Consider the following 22150-nt stretch of genomic DNA (forward strand, 5'->3'; position numbering starts at 1 on the left):
TAGTTCTTTATACATTACTGGTGTTGTGAAAATGGATACCTTGATTTGCTTGAGTCCCCCACTTATCAAGGTAATCAGAACAACTTATGAGGACTGGCTACATTGGCTGGTATACCAACAATCCTTTGCAATGACCAAGGTCAGCCTAGCTGGAAAATTAGTAACTGAAGCCAATTAAGCTCATACCAGCATTGAAGCAGATCCTGAACTATTTGGTAATGGTGGTTTATGAACCTTTAAGAGACGTTCTTTTCTTGCCTGACTGCAAGTTATGAGACCATGAACATATTCCATTTATGATCTTACTGTCTCAAGCTCTCCCCCAATTCTGGTTATGGGATTCTCAGAATTATCCTGTCTTTTTGAGAGATCTCCTTATCAAAACATTTCCCTAATCAAGCCTTGAATGGTGAACTGCTTATCACCAAGGATGCTTTCTGATTTGTGTATCAAAGGCCACCTCCTTGACTCCTGGAATTTTTCATTCCCTCCTCCCCTTCAGAATGGAACCCACTGACTAAGCCCACCTTTCCCTCCAAAATTCCTTAATTGCCTTTGTTTAAAATGTATATAAACCGGGGGCAGCTAGGTGGTACAGTGGATAAAGCACCAGCCCTGGATTCAGGAGTACCTGAGTTCAAATCTGGCCTCAGACACTTGACACTTACTAGCTGTGTGACCCTGGGCAAGTCACTTAACCCCCATTGCCCTGCAAAAAAACCCCCCCAAAAACCAAAAAATGTATATAAACCCACACAATCTACTACGTGGTGTCCTATTCAGCATAGGTTGGATAGTATCCATTGAGCATGTTAAAATTTTATTTTCTTCCCTGCTTAATAAAAACCTTTCTTTAATCTTACAGGTATTGTCTTTCTCTGGTTTTCCTTCCCTTTTGGGAAGAAGAGGATTTCTATCTCAAGAACTGGCCTTTGTGTTCTCTGGTCTTCCCCTTTGGGGAGAGTGCTCCAAATTCCATCAAGAGAGGTTTGCCTTTATACTTTATTATATATTTAAGAGGAATAGCAAGTTGTACATACTAGATTTGCAATTTTATATGTGATCTTTTTATTATAGTATGTTATGGAAATGCTTGTTTTATTCCGGAAATTAAAAATAAAATACATAACATTAAAAAAAGAGTTTTTCAGCATTCAAAGGCTTTTCTGAGCTGCCATAATCCTTCAAAAGTAATCATCTCTGGTTAAGTCCTGCAAGAGATTTAATATAGTGTTTATGAGAGCTTGACTGAAAATAGGGGCAACTTCTATTGAAAAGTGTGACCTTTCATTGGTAAAAATTCGTCTGTGTTTTGCTAACATATCTTGTTGACAAAGTGAGATTTCAAGGTGTGAAATATTTTATTGTTAAGATGCCTCAGTCAACTAAATTAAACATTTTTGGGGTTCTGATTTTGCTTCTCTGATGATTTTTTGTAGCATATCTTCATAACTAGAAAAAGCCACTTTGTTTTTTGTTTTGTTTTGTTTTGTTTTAGTGAGGCAATTGGGGTTAAGTGACTTGCCCAGGGTTACACAGCTAGTATGTGTTAAGTGTCTGAGGCCAGATTTGAACTCATGTACTCCTGACTCTAGGGCTGGTGCTCTATCCACTGCACCACCTAGCTGCCCCTGAAAAAGCCACTTTGGAAAAGTTGAGGTAGGCATACACATAACAACTCAGTAGGATAATAAGTTTACCTAAAATCTTGAACAAGCTGTTGTATGCTGCATCTTTTGAGGAGGAGTCAGGAACAGAGAGTTCTTAGAGAACCAGTTGTTAAATATTTACCAGCATACCTCTGCTGGTGGGTGAAATTGCCTATCTGCTTTTAAAGGATTCAATCTAAATTTTCATTTCAAGTGAATGTAGAGCAAATTTTAATATGGAAATCACTTCAGAAGCCCTTAGCTTCTAGGTGCCCTTTGATACAGTTGATCTCAGATCAAAGCCAGACCTGGTCTATGATCAGATATAACTGGAAGGCTGTGCAGAGAAGAAAGATGTGGAAGACTTCCCTGCTGTCCAAGGTCTTGACTTTGGGGGTCCTGGACCTCTTGATTCCAGCCCAAGGTGAGAAGCTTTGCCAGGCTGACCCATAGTGGGGAATGATTTCTGGGGGAAGGTGGGAGAATATGAAACTTGTATTTTTTCTCTTGTTGTCCTCAACTGACTGGTTGGAAGGGCTGGTAGTGAGAGGTTATAGTTAGCTTTTACTTCCAGGGGACAAACCTGGGTTTGCTATTAAGAAACTGATGCCTTCTATGCATGTTACACGCAAAATTCCTCTATCAATGAGATTCACTCTGGGAAACAATCATCTAATCTAACAACAATAATTTAAGTGCCAAGCATTGTGCTAGGCAGTGGGGAATAGAAAGACAAAGGCAAAACAGTTCCTGCTTTCAAGGAGTTCATGATGGAGAATGGACATATGTAAGTATATGCATATGTAAAAACCGAGTATGTGGTGGTTTAGGGAAGGAGGGCACTGGTAGATGGGGAGATCAAGGAAGGCTCCCTGTAGAATGGAACATTTGAACGAAGTCTTCAAGGGAACCAGGGATTTTGAGAGTCAGAGATGAGAAAGGAGACACAGTATTACTTGGGCTGTATAGCAAGCTCACTGACATGGTTAGATAGCTAAGGATGTGAAGGGGATAATGTGTGAGGGCATTGAAGGGAAGGAGGGGACCAGGTTTTGAAGAGCTTTAAATGTTATATTTATTTAAATACATGATATTTATTTAAATATATTATGTTTATTTAAATATATTTGGCCCCAGATGGTTAATAGGAACCACTGATGTTTGCCAAGTGTGTGGGAGTGTGGGGGTGATGTGGTCATCTCTGAGTTTTAGGAATTTCTCTGTCTCTCTCTCTCTCTGTCTCTCTCTCTCTCTCTGCATGGCAATGAGGGTTGAGTGACTTGCCTCAGCATAACCAGTAAGTGTCAAGGGTTTGAGACCAGATTTGAACTCAGGTCCTACTGAATCCAGGGCTGGTGCTTTATCTACTGTACTACCTAGCTGCCCCCAGGAATATCTCTTTGTTGACTGTGTGGAGGATATATTGGCATGTAGATGAGCATGAGGCTGTTGCTATAGGCCATCTATGAGATGCCAAGAGTGTGAACTAGGGAGATAGTTGCGTGAAGGGAGAGAAGGGGATGTTGTAGAGGAAGAAATGACAATATTTGTCAACTGCGTGGATTTGTGGGATGAGTTAAAGTATTGTTGTTTGTTCTTCATTCTCGAAGAGGACGGGGTGATGTCATGACTTGCAATGAATTGGATTTAAGTGAGGGAGGGCTGTGCAAGGTCACTGACATAGGGCTTAGGATAAATCAGAAGAAGTTTCTCCTGTGAGAAGCAAAACCAAGGATGACCAGATAAGAGGACAGACATATCTAGGAATCAAGGGACTATTAAAGTTTAGATTGACCAACTAGATATCAGGACAGATATACCTAAGAAGTAAGGGGAGAAGGGGCAGCTAGGTGGTGCAGTGGATAAAGCTCTGGCCTTGGATTCAGGAGGACCTGAGTTCAAATCCAGCCTCAGACACTTGACACTAGTTGTGTGACCCTGGGCAAGTCACTTAACCCTCTTTGTCCTGCAAAAAACCCAACCCCAAAACAAATAAGCAAACAAAAAGAAGTAAGGGGAGATAAAATTCTATAGCAGGAAAGTCAATGAGGCATGGCTACTACCTGAAGGGATAGGAGACAGAGATAACCCCAAAGGTCAGGACCATCATTTCAAAAAATATCCCTCTTGACTCTCAGGAATATGAAAATCATCTAAGCTTTCCTCATACCACCCCCAAAAGGAACTTTCCTCTCTCAGTTAGACACCCCATCTATCCTCTATAAAAGCTTTTGCCTTCCTTCTGTTCTGGGAGGAGAATGTTTCTAAGCTCTCCTCCCTGAGGGGTGAAGTCTTTGACTTCCCTCTAGGTAACCTACCCTAGTGCCAAATAAAAAACCATTTAATTCTAACTGGACTGTGTGGGAGAGTGTAATTCTTTATTGAGGAATACCTAAGAACCCCCACTTTCCCCCCATGATAGTCACCAACCTCACTTTCTCTTCCAGAGCCATCTGGATCCAGTGGCAAGATTTGCATCATGATGATGCAAGATGGTACTGGATGTTTAAGGCAATTGGGGTTAAATGACTTGCCCAAGGTCACACAGCTAGTAAGTGTCTGAGGTGAGATTTTAACTCCTCCCAACCTCAGGGCCAGTGCTCTATCTATTCCACCACCTAGCTATCCCTGAGTCAAAGTGAGGAGGAAAAAAGTGAGGAAAGCGTTGAGCTTGTGAATTTGCAGTGTCCTCCATAGTAATAGGAAAGTTTGGAAGAGGGGTGAATTTGGAGAGAAAGATAATGAGTTCTGCTTTGGAAATGTTTGATTTGAGATACCTTCAGAACATCCACTTCAAAATGTCTTAAGGGAAGTTTGTGATATGAGAATGAAGGGCCCAGGACAGAGCCTTGTTATATACCCAAATAAGACATGGATGATAAGTGGGTGAAGGAAACTGAGGAGACCCAGATAAGGAGGAGACTTAAGAAAAAGCAATTTCATGAAAACCCAGAGAGGGAAGTATCCAGGGGCAGAGGTTGGTCCACAGGGCCAAATGCTGCAGTGGGATGAGCATTGAGAAGAGGCCATTTCCTTTGGCTATGAAGACATCATTATTAACTTAGAAGAAGGCAGCTTTGGTTGAATGATGAGGCTGGATGGCCAGATTTCAGAGAGTTTAGTGAGAGGAGGACACCAAATGTGTAGATGACCTTTTTAAAGAGTATGACTGAGGAAAGGAGGGGAATCAACGATGTCAGTTAGAAGAGATGGTGGGACAAATAAGAGTCATATTTAAGGTAAGGAGTCTTTGGAAACAATAGAAATAGGACCTGTGTATGAGGAAATATGGATCGTGGAATCACAGATTTAGAGGTGGAAGAGCCCTTAGTCTAACCCTCTCATTTTACAGTTGAATAAACTGAGGCTTAGGGAAAGTAAATGACTTGACCAAGGTCACACAATGATTAAATGGGAGATTTGAGCCTGGATTTTTTTGTTAGGAAAGATCTCTGAAGTCTTTTCACTGTGTCTTCATGACTTGCTTCTTGATTTTCAACCTCAAAAAAGTTCTGTTCTCATTGAGAAGGAAACTCAGAGTACATGAGTGACCTATGTTTTAGTACATCCCATGTCTTTTACATTTGTTTATACAATTCTATTAGATAGAGAAGACTGACAGGCTTTCAAAGGTGTTGGGTTGAGCTGTTAGCCATTATTTGTCTATTCTATAAGGTCCTTCTCCCAGCTCCTTAACCTGGGGTCTGGGACCTTTGTAAAAAATATATATATATTTTGGGGGCCCTGGATTCAGAAGGACCTGAGTTCAAATCCGGCCTCAGACACTTGACACCAGCTGTATGACCCTGGGCAAGTCACTTAACCCTCATTGCCCCACAAAACAACAAAAACAATAACAAAACAAAAAAAAAACCCCAAACCAAAATATATATATTTTAATAACAATTTCATTAGAGTTGTTTTTCTTTGTAAGCTTATGCATCTGATTTTATGTGTTTAAAAACATGATTCTGAGAAAAGGCCCCTCAGCTTCAGCCACAGAGCTCTATAACACAGAGAAAGGTTAGGGACCTCTGATCTAATATGTTGGAGAGATGGTGTGTCTATGGACTATGGAACATCCTGCTGCTTCTGGATCAAGGGATTTAGGACTTTAAGAGACCTTTAAATTTATTAAGGTCAGTCACTTCACTTTAGAGAAGAGTGAAATAGGTCTAATGAGAGGAAAGGAGTTGCAAAAATTTCCATAGGCTCTATGTGGGAGAGCTCATCCTCTGATCCCCAATCCAGTACTCTGTCTAACCAACCTTAGCTTCTACTAATACCCTTTATATACACCAGCCCAATAGAACTACTTTCCACCCTCCTCCTCCACCATCTGCTTGGCCTGTCCCCTTCTTTCTTCCTTTGCTCATGCCTCTTCCCTTTCCAATCCATCCTATACAGAGTGGCTAAAGTGCTATTTTGCCATGCCTAGGACAGGCTTCTCCCAATCTCTCTCTCTCTGGTTGATTCTCTAATTTAAATATCCAGTTTAGGTGCCACTTCTTTCAGAAGTTTTCCTAGTCATCTTGAGATTTTTTTCCCCCCACAGCTTTTGTTGATAGATTTTAAAAAATACGACCTTCGTTCCTAAACTGGACAGCTAGGTGGCACAGAGGACAAAGCACTGGCCCTGGCGTCAGGAGGACATGAGTTCAAATCTGACCTTAGACATTTGACATTAACTAGCTGTGTTAACCTGTGCAAGTCACTTAACCTTAATTGCCTCAAACATCCGGGGCCATCTCCAGCTGTCCTGATGTATATCTTGCCACTGAACCCAGATGGCTTTGGAGGAGGGAGTGAGGCTGGTAACCTTGCACAGTCCTCCCTCACTTAAATCCAATTCACTGCAAGTCATGATATTACCTTTTGATGTTATGGTCCTCTTTGAGAACGAAGGATAAACAGCAGAAACAACATTACTAAATATATTCTTCCTCTCTCTAGAACCATTCCTTATAACAAAATATTAAAAAGAAAGGGGGGAAGCTAGGCGGTGCAGTGGATAAAACACTGGCCCTGGATTCAGGAGGACCTGAGTTCAAATCTACTTGACACTTACTGGTTGTGTGACCCTGGGTAAGTCACTTAACCCTCATTGCCCAGTTTAAAAAAAAAACCCACAGGAAAAATCAATTTAATAAAACTAACAAATATATCAGCTATGTCTGATGGTATATATCAAGCTCTGTACCCCATAATTAGCCCTCCCCCACCTCTGCAAAGAAGAAAACCTCATCAGATTTTTCTAGTACTTTTCCTGGACCTTTTCTCTGCAATTACCTTGATTCTCCCTTATATCCTTAGGGTTTTTTTGGAGGGGGGGGCCAGTGAGGAGGGGAGGTAAGGGCATACATCTTTCTCCCTTGTTAAAATGCAAATTCCCAGAGCAGGGCCTACATAATTTTTTCCCTTTTTGTCCCCAGCTCAGAGCGGAGGGTCTTGCCTCAAGCAAGCACCAATTAGATGTTGGTTTGACTGGATACTTTTGCTGGACTCTGGCACTGACCCTGGTTCTGTGCCTTCTTAAGCTAGGTTAGGGGTGGAATTTCTGGGGGGAATAGTAGCTTGACTTTGATTTGGGATCCCAAAGGTGGACAGTTCCCGCAGCAGTACGAGAGCTGCTGAAAAATGCCATGACCCTTCTCTGGAGAGTTCACTCCTCATCACTGGAGATCTTCAAGGGAAGTGAGGACCACATCCCAAGGATGTTGTAGAGGGGATTCCTACTCAGACACGGATTGGAAGAATGCCGTCTGAAGTCCTTCCCCTTCAAAGACTTTGGAAGGGCTCAGGCCATGGGGTAAGGGAGCTCAGGGGATCTGCCTTCAGTATCTCTGCCTGAGGGAAGGTGGTCAGGACTTTTTATTCTCTACAGATCCCTTTTGGAAGCATTTAATTTCATTTTTTTCTCCTTCCTTTCCTGTCTCCCCGCCCCCCACTGGAAAAAAGTCAAGCAGAACAAATTCATAACTTGGCCATGTCCAAAAATATGTCTCCTACTGTACCCTTAGTCATCACCTCTGTGTCAGTAATTAAGTAATATGCTTCATCATGACTCATCTGGATTCGTGGCTGGTCATGACATTGTTCCAAGTTAAGTTTTTCAAAGTTGGTGGTTTGTACACTGTTGCTATTATATGCATTTCTACAGGGTACTTGTAAAAGGGGAGCTTTTGTAAGATGAAGCGTATATTCATTTCTTCATTGATTCAGCCCTATGTCTGTCCCTGAGGATTTATCTCCCCCTTGTTCACAGGGCATGATGCAGATGACCTCATCAGGACCACTGAATCTGACAGATCCGTGGGACTCACATCAGCATCAAGAGGCTTGACAAAGGTGTTAATGTTTTTCTGGGAATCCCCTTTGCCAGACCCCCCCCACTGAGGCCCTGAGGTTTTCGGCTCCACAGCCACCAGAACCATGGAGTGATGTGAGAGACGCAACTTCTCAACCACCCATGTAAGTAGTTTGCTCAATCGTTCTCTTACCAGATGAGCATGGGGCACCATCGTGTCTTATTCAAACTTTAGATCTCACCCAGTGCCTAGAGCATAGTTTTCTGTGGATGCTTGATAACTGTTTCTTGAAGGAATAAATGACCCTTCCTCTCTAGGCTATGGAGTTCAGAACAGTGCTGAGAAGAAGTTAGTACCCATATTTCTATAGATAGGAAAACTAAAGTCAAGAGAGATTAAACATCTCATCTGAAGTCACAAAACTAGTAAATTAAATAGCTCAGATTCATTGGCTCATAAATTATAAGAGTAGCAAGAGGTCATAGAAATCATCTAGCTTAAACTTCTTGTAGGTTAAAAAAAATTTAAGGATGCCTTCTTCTTCTCCTTCCCCTCCTCCTCCTTCTCTTCCTCCTTCTTTTCCTCCTTTTCCTCCTTCTTTATATGACTTAGTTCCTCATACACACCCATTCCCACCCTTTACTTGCCATGGGACCTTCCTTTGTAACAAAGGTCATCCCTCAGACTATAGGACCCACGTATGACAGCATACACAACATTCAGTACCCCTAGTCCCCCACTTCCTATTGAGGGGAGGCAGGTTTCATCGTCTGTTCTTTGGAACTAGTGTTATTTACAGTAGTGAATCTGAGTTCAGCTACCTCCCTGGGTGGTTTCAGTCTGCATTATTATTACCCACATTGTTCTCCTTGTAACGATTGGAATGACGGCACCTGCTGGATACTTACTGTAGAAGAGTTCTGCCCATGAAGCGAAGGTCTTTGAGGGCAAGACCAGGAGTCTTTTCTTTGGGAGGAAGTGACGCGGACTAGTGGGAGGAGGAAGGAAGAGACTGGCGCTGACTCTGGGGCTCTTTCCTGAGGACGCTGGCGGAGAAGGGAGCTAGAAATGTGCTCTCCCTTTAATAGATAGGAATCTGGGCCTTTCTCTCTCTCTTTACCAAATTCTTATTCTCCTTAATAAATGCTTAAAAGTCTAACTCTTGCTAAAGCTTATAATTTATTGGCGACCACTCATTAGATATTTTAGACAGTTTAGCTAGAATTTTAGCCCTTAACAGATGGCTGACCACGAAGAGGAAAGCTAACCCTCAGTCTTCTGATCTGCTGGTTGGGTAAGAAATTTCCCCTCCCTCTCCCTTTAAACTGCTAAGTACTGGCGCACTGGCTGTGTTTTCCCTTTAAATTTTTTCGAATGGACCTTTTAAACTCCCTAATTACCCTATTTTTGATTTTAGTCTGTTTAACCAGACAAATGGGAGATAAGATCATGTTAATGCTTTGTTTTTGTGGATTTTCTATTTTTCTTTTTCTTTTTGTTAAAAGAGCCAGCAACTTACTCACACAAGGAAATATCTCTCCCTCTCCCAATCATGCTTTTTCAGAGAAGCCTGAAGAGATTCCTGCAGCTTTTCCCAGTTCTAACACTAATTGTTGCTCTAATTTTGCATGCCTGGAGGCAATGACCCACCCTCTAGAAGCTTTTAATCCCCTAGCACCTGGAGGCAAAGTGGGGGAAGAGGAATCCAGGCCTGAGTTCAAAATCAAGTCTGATTCAAATTGCTCTGGTCCCTCCCCTCCTCTCCAGACCCCACCCTCTACTCCTCCCATGGCCAAGCCCATTGCTTCCCCTGCCTGGGAAGTCCAGAGAACTGATGCGCATGCTCAACTTTCTCTAACTACATTTGCAGCTTCAGGCTCAGCCCTTCCCCAGCCTGGCTGTGCTTCTGAGACAACCTTAGAAAGCCCTTTAAATTCCAGATATACTCGTTTTGTTCATAATTTTGCTAACCTGCTTTTGTCTTTAATTAGTAATCTTATAAAGCATTTGTATGGTGAAAAGCCCGACAGACAATATAGAGGGGTTAAAGAAGAAAAACTTAAGCTGAATAAGAATGACAATCAACATAGTTCAAGACTCTGCTTCTTTTGCCATGGAAGGGTATATATTTTACAGAAATGTAGAAGTAAGCAGCAAGGTATTGATATGAGTATTGGGGATTTTAGATATCGGAATCAAAAGTGTTCTGAATTCACTCAGAGTAATAGTATCAGTTCAGAGGTTACATAGGATTTCTATGCTATTATATATACATTTTGAAATTAATGGTATGGGTTTATTTTCGTAGAGATTTTCATGCATTTGAGATTGTGTTTTATACTTAGTTTCTAAAACAAAGAGAATATTTGTAAAAGCTTTTTATAGTCATGTGGTCCAGTTTATATTTTATAATACTCTTATTGATATTAAGTTCATATTCATTTAGATTTCCCTAGTTTGAATTTCATTGTCTTTTATTGTTCCACGTGTATCTTCTTCTATTCATTCATCTATCTAATTTTGAAACATGGTTTTGATTTCATGATACAATGTTAATTCTAGGAGTATTGTGCTCCCATATTCTGAGTTGTTTGTTTTTGTTATTTTTTCTCAACTGATTATTTGATCAAACTCTTTAAAGCATTTCCCTGGCAAATTGGTTGCCATGGCAAGTATAAATTGATTCTAGAAGTATTATTTTTGATAAGCATATTCAAAAAAAAAAAAGAGGGGAACATTTGTAAAAGTTTTCTTTTTTTTCAAAAAAAAAAGTTTTCTTTGAGATTCTGTTGTGCTTTTACTTATATTTAAATATGTTCAGATTTTTCACAAAAGTAATTGTATACTAAGTAAAAAAAAGGTATTATTTGAAATTGTTGCATAATTATATATTATATTCTGAGTCAAGATGTATTCACATTTTTTGCAATCATTTATTATCCTCAATTTTTAAATCCATATGAGACTTGGATTATGGGAACTTATCATTTAAGACACTAATTGCCTTTATTCTGAGTTATCAGATGCCAGTTGGCCAAGATGCCATCCAATCACAAGAGGAATACATGCAAGAGCAGACACTGAACTGTCACATGAGGGGAGACATGCATGAAGTCAAGGTATGGCCAAGGGAACGGCTTTTGACAAATGTTGAGGTTGGATTCTCTTGGTTTAATATTTTATTTTATTTTTCCCCACAATATTGTACAGATGGCTGGAAGTATTGATCCCACCCATCTCACTTCTACACCTGGCTTCTATGCTCCCTCCTATATGCCTGATGCCATGGACATCTCAATCCCATGCATCTGATTAAGTCTGACTCAGTTGTGTGGGAATGCTCATATCCCATCATTTCTCTGTTCTTTTATGGTAACCCCCATAATTATCTCAGGTGTCATGATAAATACAGTGTTGAATTTGGCCTTGACATCTGTTACCAATTATATTAGATTTTTTAATTTCTCATAATGGCATGAGGATAATTAGGCAGATGATGCAAAAAGTGATGAAACAAAGATAAAAAAAATTATTTTTAATAATTAATATCGCAGCAATTGTCTTCTCAATTACCCTCCATAAGGGGGGGACTATAGTAATATTATAATTTTAAAGAATGGTTCAATTTTTGTTTTATTATATGTTTCATGTGTAACAACTAAGATTCTGAATTCCCTTAGACATGTTTTTGAAAACTTTCATTGTTTGATTTGATTATTGACAAAGCTATTTTAAAGTTGTGTTAAGCTCAATTTTGTAGGAAATTTCCTGGCTAATTACCAGCATCCACACATCAACCCCTGAAAAGACTTCCATTCCACGACTACACCTAGAGGACATCTGAGAAAAGACTTTCAGAGACTTTAAATGAACAGTTTTGATTTGTTGTTTTTGTTGTTTTTTTTTCTCTTTCTGTTATAATATACACCATCTGTAACATGTATTCTCTGCAGAGGCCCTCCCTTTGCAAGACTAATGTCAAAGCGTCGGTTCATGAGGACAAAAAAAAAATCGCCCCTCTGGACAAAACTTTCCTCTCTTCCTTTTCTATATTGTTGTTCACATATTATTAGTTAGCAATAGTTATTATATTGTTTTTACTGTTCCATCAAGGAAACATTTTGTTTCTTGAGGAACAACAGGGGGGACTGTAACGATTGGAATGACGGCACCTGCTGGATACTTACTGTAGAAGAGTTCTGCCCATGAAGCGAAGGTCTTTGAGGGCAAGACCAGGAGTCTTTTCTTTGGGAGGAAGTGACGCGGACTAGTGGGAGGAGGAAGGAAGAGACTGGCGCTGACTCTGGGGCTCTTTCCTGAGGACGCTGGCGGAGAAGGGAGCTAGAAATGTGCTCTCCCTTTAATAGATAGGAATCTGGGCCTTTCTCTCTCTCTTTACCAAATTCTTATTCTCCTTAATAAATGCTTAAAAGTCTAACTCTTGCTAAAGCTTATAATTTATTGGCGACCACTCATTAGATATTTTAGACAGTTTAGCTAGAATTTTAGCCCTTAACATCCTGGTTCTTATGACTTCCCCTTGCATCAACTCATACCACCCAGGATTCCCCAAAATTGTCTCTCATCATTTCTTACAGTGAAGTAATATTCTTTTCCATTCATATATCACAATCAGTCTGGCTATTCTGTGATTGATGGTTTTCCATGTTCTTGCTACTACCAAATGAAATGCCCCTAGTAACTTCCAAGGATATACAGAATATCCCAAAGGTTTTAGTGAAGTTTAAGCTTTAATATATCCTGAATGCCAGACCTTTCTTTTCACAGCCAAGGAACCTGAGGCCAAGAGAGATGAAGTAACTTATTCAAGGTTGGCTTAAACCCAGGCTTCCAACATTACATCTGTTATATTAAAAAAAAACACACCCAAATAAACCACTAACATTTATATAGTGTTTCAAGGGTTGCGAAGGACTTTCCATGTATTAATACATTTGGACTTTCCATTGTACTGCTCTGTCCTCCTATCATTGTCTATACTGACAATTCTCAGAAACTCATAGTATCATAGAGTAAGTTGGAACCTTAGAGATCATTTAGCTTAACACCTTCAGGAATAAACTGAGGCCCATTGAGGTCAGGTGATAGTTCTGAAATCACACAGGTACTAAGTGTCAGAGCCAAGGTTCAGAACTAGGTACTCTGATTTCACTGATAACAACATCTAGCAGTTATGTAATGCTTTAAGGTTTGCAAGGAGCTTTACAAATATTATCTCAGTTGATCTTCTCCCAAGCCCTGGGAGGTAGATGTTATTATTTCCAATTTATACATAAAGAAATGGAGGCATACAGAGGTTAAATGACTTGCTTAGGGTCACACAGGTGGTGAGTGTCTGAGGCTGAATTTGAACTCAGGTCTTACTGACTCCATGTCCAGTACTCTACCCACTGCACTGCCTACTTACTTATTTGCACTTTGTCCTAGAGGACTATTTTAGGAGGAAGAAAGGGATTCTTTGTACAGCACATGGGTGACAAAAGTACATGTTAAACCTTATTCTGCACCATTAACTTAGTAACAGGTTCTGACAGTTCTCCAAGTATATTCTGGGCACCCTTTCAGATAGTCCATAAGGTCAAAACTATTTTCACAATAATACTAAGATGTTTAATTTCCAGTATGGTAAATATCACTAGGTATAATTTTTTTTTTTTGGTGGGGCAATGAGAGTTAAGTAACTTGCTCAGGATCACACAGCTAGTAAGTGAATAATTATTGATAATATAAAGGGGTCCCAACACCCAAAACTTGGAGAATCATTGTTCTAGGAAAACAGAGACAGAGTAACAAGAGGGGCCAGAAAGTGTAGCAGAAAGAGTCTTTGCTGGGAGCTACAAGAACTGGTTCTGTCTTCTTGAATCCAGGATCAGTTCTCTATCCACTGTACCACATAGCTGCCTCAAAGCAAAGCATTTAGCACACCATTATGAGGCAATATTTTTTCCCTTGGGGCAAATGAGGGTTAAATGACTTGCCCAGGGTCACACAGCTAGTAAGTATCAAGTGTCTGAGGCCGGATTTGAACTCAGGTGCTCCTGAATCCAGGGCTTCTTCTTAATAATAATGGCTAGTATCAACATAGTGCCTTAAGGTTTATAAAGCACTTTACATATATTATCTCATTTGATCCTCACAACAGCCCTGTGAGGGCTGCATTTTTTAGATAAAGAGACTGAGGCTGAGGCAGGTTAAGTGACTTACACAGAGTCATAAAGCTAGTTAGTGTCTAAGCTTCGATCAAAGTCAGGTCTTCCTGACTCCAGGTGTTACACTCTTACCCACTGTACCAAAGCTCTCATCTTTTTCTATGGAGCTCAGATAGAAAGAGTCCGGGGAAAAGTTGCTATCCAAATATTATATTTTAGATTTAATATTTTATGGACTTGGGGCAGCTAGGTGGCACAGTGGATAGAGCACTGGCCCTGGAGTCAGGAGTACCTGAGTTCAAATCCAGCCTCAGACGCTTAACACTTACTAGCTGTGTGACCTTGGGCAAGTCACTTAACCCCAATTGCCTCACTTTAAAAAAAAATATATATATTTTATGGACTTTTCCAAGGTACATAAAGTAACTTCTCTTTTTTAATTTATTTAAATTTTTATTTTTATTTTTGCGGGGCAATGAGAGTTAAGTGACTTGCTCAGGGTCACACAGTTAGTAAGTATCAAGTGTCTGAGGCCAGATTTGAATTCAGGTCCTCCAGAATCTAGGGCTGGTGCTTTATCCACTGCACCACCTAGCTGCCCCCACTAAACTTATTAGGATTTGACCTCTTCTGCAGGCTTCTGTATCAAATTAGTACTGAAACCATCCTTGGTATGACTCTGGAATAGACAGGCCAACAGGGATGGTGAATCCATTATTCTGTTGTTCCAATCTGATTTTGTTCTTCTTTGCTAATTTTCTCTATTTTGAAAATGTTTTGTTCCATGTAGATTGGAGATCATCATTGTTGTTATTGTTATTATTTTCATTCTTGGTCCAAAGTAAGGGTAGAAGGTGGGGTAAGAGTAAAAATGGATCTAGATTGGGGCGACTAGGTGGTGCAGTGGATAGAGCACCGGCCCTGGAGTCAGGAGTACCTGAGTTCAAATCCAGCCTCAGACACTTAACACTTACTAGCTGTGTGACCCTGGGCAAGTCACTTAACCCCCATTACCTCACTAAAAAAAAAAAATAAAAAAAAATGGATCTAGATTACAGTTGGAATCTGACATTGTCATACTCCCAAATGGAGAGGGTCCCTTCTGTGATTCTTTTTAGGTCCTCTTTCTTCTATTTTTCCAGGTGTTTGCAGGATGTCACTGTCCTAGAAAAACTGTTGAATCTCATGAAAATGCCTATCCCTCTTACCAGCCCTTCTGAAGACTGTTTGTATCTCAATATCTACACTCCTGCCCACACAAAGGAGGGGGCCAGATTGCCAGTAAGCCAGATCTCTGTAACTTCCACAGTGTGGGATGAGAATCCTAGGGCATTAGAACTGGATGGGACCTCAGAGGTCTCCTTGTCCCACCCATAGGGGGCAGTCATCCTGTAAACATCTCTGACAAGTCATCTAGCCTTCCCTGCAGTCCTCCAGGTCAGGGAGCTCACTGCTTCTCAAGGCAATCCACTCCACTAGTGGGCAGCAGCTCACATTGTTAGCAAGTGCTTGCTTTTATCAGGATGAAATTGGCCTCCTTCTGACTTCAGGGAGTTAGTTCTGTGATCCGAAATGGTATCAAGTTTTGCTAAAGTTCATTATTGCTAGAGAAAAATGTTGATCAAATGTGGCCTTTAGAACACTTCTTGACACTGTCTAGACCTATCATTTCATTGCTGCAAGGAGTTTCACTAAATGGAAACTCCTACTGATGAGGACAGACACCTCTTCTGTAGCTTAGAGTCTTGAAGATTTTCTGGTGTACTGAGATACTAAGTAATTGATGTATGATCACAGAATGGTAGTAATGATGGCCGCTGGCTGGTGCTTTTGTAGACTGTTTCCACTTGCTTGGTTTCCCCACCTGGAGAGGTTAGGGAGCTGACCACATAGTTAGCCAGCTGAAACCAGGTACAGATTATCTCTGCATGCTTTGTGGTCTTTCCAGTGTACTTCTTTTCTCAAGCATGACAACTCTTTTTTTTTTTTTTTTGTGGGGCAATGAGGGTTAAGTGACTTGCCCAGGGTCACACAGCTAGTAAGTGTCAAGTGTCTAAGGTCGGATTTGAACTCAGGTCCTCCTGAATCCAGGGTCAGTGCTTTATCCACTGTACCACCTAGCTGCCCCATGACAAATCTTTCAGAAGCAGGCTCCACAGTTTCTCCATGTGAAGAAGTTGCATCAGCCTAATGTGTCAGTCACCATTATATCAATGTCTGATTTAAACCCAGTTCTTTCCAATTCCAAGGCCAATTCCTCCCCAATTTACACTCGGCTTTCTCTCTTAATACAAATGATAATGAACAAAATTGCTCATATGTGAGCTCCCCCATGAAACCTCTGAATCTCAACAAACCAACAATCAATTTGACATTTCCCCCCTATCTTGTTCTGGCTTCCTAATCATGGGTTTCCCTCACATCTTATCCTTGTCTGAAACTCACTGTGAACTTCTATGATGAAGTTAGGGTATCCTGAGCACATAGAACCCTGCAAGTGTTTGGTATCAGTGATATAAGACTGACATACCCCAACCCAACCTCTCTGCCCCCCAATCCAGTGTATATGTGTGAGTGGTTAACTGCTGGTGACACCACCATGTATTCAGTGGGAAAATTATATTCCTTATGGAAGGACGGATAGTAAAAGGAGCTGGAAAACACACTGGAACAGAGCAAGCACAGGCTTGGTCACTGAAATGGGTTTTCTTTTTCTCCTTGTAAAGTGAGTAGGCTATAAGAACCAGTGGAAGGCATAGCTTCTGCTGGTAATCTGTTCTGGTGGCTTAACTTGGCTTTGAGAACAGTTATTCTTGTGTAGAAAAATCCTGTGAACCCTACTCACTTACTATTTGGCAGGGCTTCTTAAACTTTTTCCACTTGTGACCCCTTTTTGCCAGAGAAATTTTTACACAACCCTGGATATATAGGTATATAAAATAGGTGTACATAACCTTTTACTGTTGCCAAATTTTTCACCACCCCCCATATTTAGTTAGGTGACCCCATATTTGGTCGTGACCCACAGTTTAAGAAGTTAGGGCCTATGGTGCATGCTCTATTGTCTGGCTGGGTCTGTTTCCCTTAGAATCTATCCAGGGAGAGATGCCTCCTTTTCCTGTTCCAGGGAGGGGTTGGGGGTGGGGGTGGGGGAACAAGGATCCTTTAAAAGAGGCCGTTTTGCTCTGTGTGTATCTTTGGCAGCAGCAGGACCTCAGGGAGCTAATTTGTGCCAGGAAGATTCCAAGGAGAATCTGAACTGCCTCTGAGTCAGGCCAAATGGTCTCTTGTCTGAAGGAGTAGCTCAGATTCATATCCTGTCTATTCTTCATATACAATGTCTTCATAAAGAAGTTACTTTACTCACATTTAGTGCTACTTTATCATGAGACACAAGGTAACCCGATAGAATATTTTTCTGTTGAGCAAGGCAGCTGCAGAGCCCTGCTTGGTGGGATTTGTTCCTGTAAGGAAAACCATGTCTGATTCTTGCAGGTGATGGTGTGGATTCATGGTGGTGGTCTCATCTTGGGTTCCGCCTCCATATATGATGGCTCAATATTGTCTGCCTTCCAGAATGTGGTAGTGGTCATCATCCAGTACAGGCTGGGCATCTTTGGATTCTTTAGGTGAGGTTTGCCCCAAGTAAAATGGGAATCATTTGTCCTGATGAGATCCTAGCTTCATCCTCACCAACAAGCTAAGCCTACCATAGTAGAAAAAGCACTGGATTTGTAGCCGCGAATCTGAGTTCCAACTATGGTTGTGCTTCTTATGATGTACGCGACTTCTGTCAAGTCACTCTTTGAACCTCAGATTCCTTAGTTGCAAAATGAGTGAGCTGGATTGTGATCCTATGACCCTGGCGCTCTTCTTCAGAATTCTCAATCCTTGTCTAATATGTCTTCCAGCACTGGGGACGCAGATGCCCCTGGCAACTGGGGTTACCTGGATCAGGTGCCCTGAGGTGGGTCCAGAGGAACATCGCCCACTTTGGAGGAGATCCTGGCTGTGTGACCATCTTTGGCGAGTCTGCCGGGGGAACTGGTGTTTCCTCACACGTAGGTGATAAAGAAATGATCCTAGTCCGGAAAGAGGCTTTTGGTAGCCAAGCTCAAGTTTGAACCTGACTTTTTGTTACCTTTTTTCTTGTCCTCCCCAGCTCAGAACCACTGGGTATGATGACTTCTTTCTCTATGGCTGGTACTTGCTCTTGCCTGCCATTTGGAAATCCTGTTAAACTCCTCTGCCCCAAGCCCAAATGATAATTTTGGCCTAAGAGTGGACCCAAACCCTTCTTCCTCTAACTTCATCTGAGATAGAAAATGCATTTTTTTTGAAGACGTATTTTTAAAAGTTTACCAACAACAAAGGGGAAAAAGGTAAAAGAAAAGGAACGAAAGAGGTATAATGATAATAATAACCATGATTTGATGCCTTAGGGATCCCTAGTTTCATTACTATAGATGCCTTTCTTACTAACACTAACCAGAGTCTTTCTGTAGCTGGAAAAAGTCATCACTCTGCCGCCAACTCAGTGGGGCTGGCTCTTAGATTGTAGATATAACATTCACTAGTAGGCCTCTAATCAAAGCCTTCCCAGGTAGCTTGGACCCAGTAGAAGCCTTTGTGCCACTGAGATCATGATAGTTAGTATTTGTATCGATAGCACCTGACGTTTTGCAAAGTCCTTCACACATGGGATCTCATTTGATCTTCATAACAGCATGAGATATCACTATCTTACAGATGAAAGCATCATGACCAAGAGGGACTACTCAACTTTCCCAGGGTCTCTGGTAGAAAGTTTTGGAGGCAAAATTCAATCCCCTCCTCACTCCTAATCCAGCATTCTATCTACTACACATGTGGTGTCAAACTGAAATTGAAATGGGGGCCACTAAGGCATACATAAGGATCTTGGTAGGCTGTAGATTGACTTAGTTTTTAAATATAATGCTATCCATGTTTTATTATATTTTTATTTATTTTGTTACATATTTCCCAATCATATATAGAGAGAGTAGAGATAGAGATAGTGATAGAGATATATAATGGTGTGAGGCAATCAGGGTTAAGTGACTTGCCCAGGGTCACACAGTTAGTGTCAAGTGTTTGAAGCCAGATTTGAACTTTAATGGATTTTTTAAAAATTCTCTAATCTCTAGAATGAATGGGAAGCATGAACTCATGACTTCTAAGGATCCTTCTAGCTGTGAGCCTATCATCATGACACAGCATATTATAGCTTACAAAGCACTTTAGACTTTTTATTTCATTTTATGCTCACAAAAGCTCAGGGAAATAAATAGTTAGGACAAAGTACATGGATCCTGAGATACAGTGAACAGATACAGGTATCTTTATCACAGCTTGGCCTCCAGCCACCCAGAGAGGCCTGGGTGACATCCAGCGCTACCTAGGCCCCATTTCTGTTTAATCTAGGATTTAGGCCTGGCTGTGCCAAATGTAAATGGTAGTTGTGAGGTTCTGTGCCAAAGGTCCATTAGACAAGGGTCTCAGAGAGAGGCTGCTGTTCGGGACTGTCCTACATGGTTATCTTAGGGGTGTGGCAGGGGAAAGAAGAGTCCTGGCTTTCCAACTCACAGTCTCCTGTTTCTCTGCTAAGTCAGGAATATCTGGGCTTCCCCATAACCGCTTCCCCCTGTGCCCCCACCCAATGTGGTTTGCTTCCTCAGGTTCTGTCCCCCATGTCCAAAGGCTTGTTCCACAGGGTGATCATGGAGAGCAGTGTGGCCATCCTCTCGGGCCTGATTTCTTCCAGTCCAAAACCAATTTCATGTGTAAGTTCCTTGGTCTTTGGTCTTTGCAATTGTTTATTGGCCTCTCACCCCCATGGCCCAGTCCCATTGACCTTCTGGCTCTCCTGGGTTCTAAGAAGACACACACACTGGAATGCCACTGAATCCACCTCCCTCATTTTATAGAGGAGGAAACTGAGGCACAGAGAGGGAGGGAGTGATTGTATAGTGGAATTAGATGCCCCAGATTCAGTTCCTTGTTCTGCTTCTTACTATGTCTGTGATTTTATTTTATTATTATTATTATTATTTTTTTGTTTTTTTTTTTTTTTGCAGGGCAATTGGGGTTAAGTGACTTGCCCAAGGTCACACAGCTAGTAAGTGTCAAGTGTCTGAGGCCGGATTTGAACTCAGGAACTCCTGAGTCTAGGGCCGGTGCTTTATCCACTGTGCCACCTAGCTGCCCCATGTCTGTGATTTTAGATGAGTCGTTTTCCTTCTTGGGGCCTCTGTAAAAATGAGTTTTTAATGTGCCTTCTAGTTCCAAATTCTATTTCCCAACATCCCCAGAACAGCAGGAGGAGTTCTTTGAGGGTGCCCAGGTCCAGGTGCCCTCTATAGTTCTGTCATTCTCTGCCTTATCCAAGGTCACACAATGAGTTGGTGACTGAGCTGGGACCAGAACTGAGGGATCTTTGAAGCCAAAGTAAGGGCTCTTTCAACACACCCCAGACTCCATTGTGTGTCCTTCATAGATATTTAGGTCTCTTCTCCCTGAGTAAACTCCTTAGGAGCAGGGATTATGTCTTTGTAACCTGCCCCTGCCTATGCCCACCTCCACTGCCTGGTACTGAGCCCTGTTCATAGTAGGCTCTTAATTGGAGGACTTGGCCCATTAGGCAGCCAGACTCATTCCAGCCTGGTCTCCTTTTTGCCATAACTGTACGTTAAGCGATGAGTATGATAGGATTCCTCTGTTGGGGTATAGGCTAAGGATTGAGTTATGAGAATACTAATTCTTTCTGGTTTCCTCTTTGCAGTGGATTGCCAACCTGTCTGCATGTGGGGATTGCAGTTCATCTTCCTTAGTCGAGTGCTTAAGAAAAAAAACTGGGAAGGAGATCCTGGACATTGGCAAGGTATGTAAGCTGAGACAGAAGGATTACAGAATCAGTGAGAGCTGCCTTATCAGCCTAGGGCAGTGACTGGATGCTCATTCCTGGCACTCTGTCTTTACTCCCTCCTTTGGTGGGTAATGGGATGAGGATCTTGAGAATGTCACTAGCTTTCTGGGGCTCGATTTTCTCCTTTTTTTTTTCCTAAATTTTTTTTGGGGGCAGGGCAATAAGGGTTAAGTGACTTGCCCAGGGTCACACAGCTAGAGGCTGGATTTGAACTCAGGTCCTCCTGAATCCAGGGCCAGTGTTTTATCCACTGCACCACCTAGCTGCCCCCTCCTCCTTTTTAAAATGTGGAACTTAGATTTAATGATCTCTAAGGGTCCTTCCAGCTTTAACAGTTTACTTTTTTTTTTTTGGTGAGGCAATTGGGGTTAAGTCACTTGAACAGAGTTACAAAGCTAGTAAAGTGTCAAGTGTCTGAGGCTGGATTTGAACTCAGGTCCTCCCGAATCCAGAGCTGGTGCTTTATTCACTGCACCACCTAGCTGTCCCCCCCTAATATTCTGTTCTAATATAATTCCCCACTTTAATATCTTATAGTTCTATGAGCTTATGGTTCTGTGGTCAGGGTTGTGGGAGTACTATGATCAAATTTTGTTTCAGAGATATGTATAATCATGTGAAGGACAGGAGAGATGGGGTTGAGAGGAAGATTAGAGGTAGGGAGGTAAGTTAAGAAGCTATTGTAAGGGGCAGCTAGGTGGCACAGTGGATAAAACACCAGCCCTAGATTCAGGAGGACCTGAGTTCAAATCTGGCCTCAGATACTTGACACTTACCAGCTGTGTGACCCTGGGCAAGTCACTTAACCTTCAATATCTTGCAAAAAAAGAAACTATTGCAATAATGTAGAATTGTGGTAAAGAAGTTATGAACTGGGGAAGGGATGTGTGGGATGAACATTGTGGCAGGACACTAATATTTTTTTTTTCTGCTGCTTTTTTCTTTAGTCTTTCAAGGTAATCCCTGCAGTGGTTGATGGGCATTTCTTCCCCAAACATCCTGAAGATCTCTTGGCTTCTGGAAAGTTCCACCATGTACCCTCCATCATCGGCGTCAACAACCATGAATATGGTTGGG

General features: G+C 41.5%; 1 pseudogene; it reads left to right on the top strand.

Moving 5' to 3' along the window:
* Positions 1–2003: 2003 nt before the first annotated feature.
* Positions 2004–22150, top strand: part of LOC122739447 — a 27747-nt pseudogene continuing 7600 nt past the window's right edge.

Source organism: Dromiciops gliroides, chromosome 2 (genome assembly GCF_019393635.1).
Source record: "Dromiciops gliroides isolate mDroGli1 chromosome 2, mDroGli1.pri, whole genome shotgun sequence".
Taxonomy (NCBI): domain Eukaryota; kingdom Metazoa; phylum Chordata; class Mammalia; order Microbiotheria; family Microbiotheriidae; genus Dromiciops; species Dromiciops gliroides.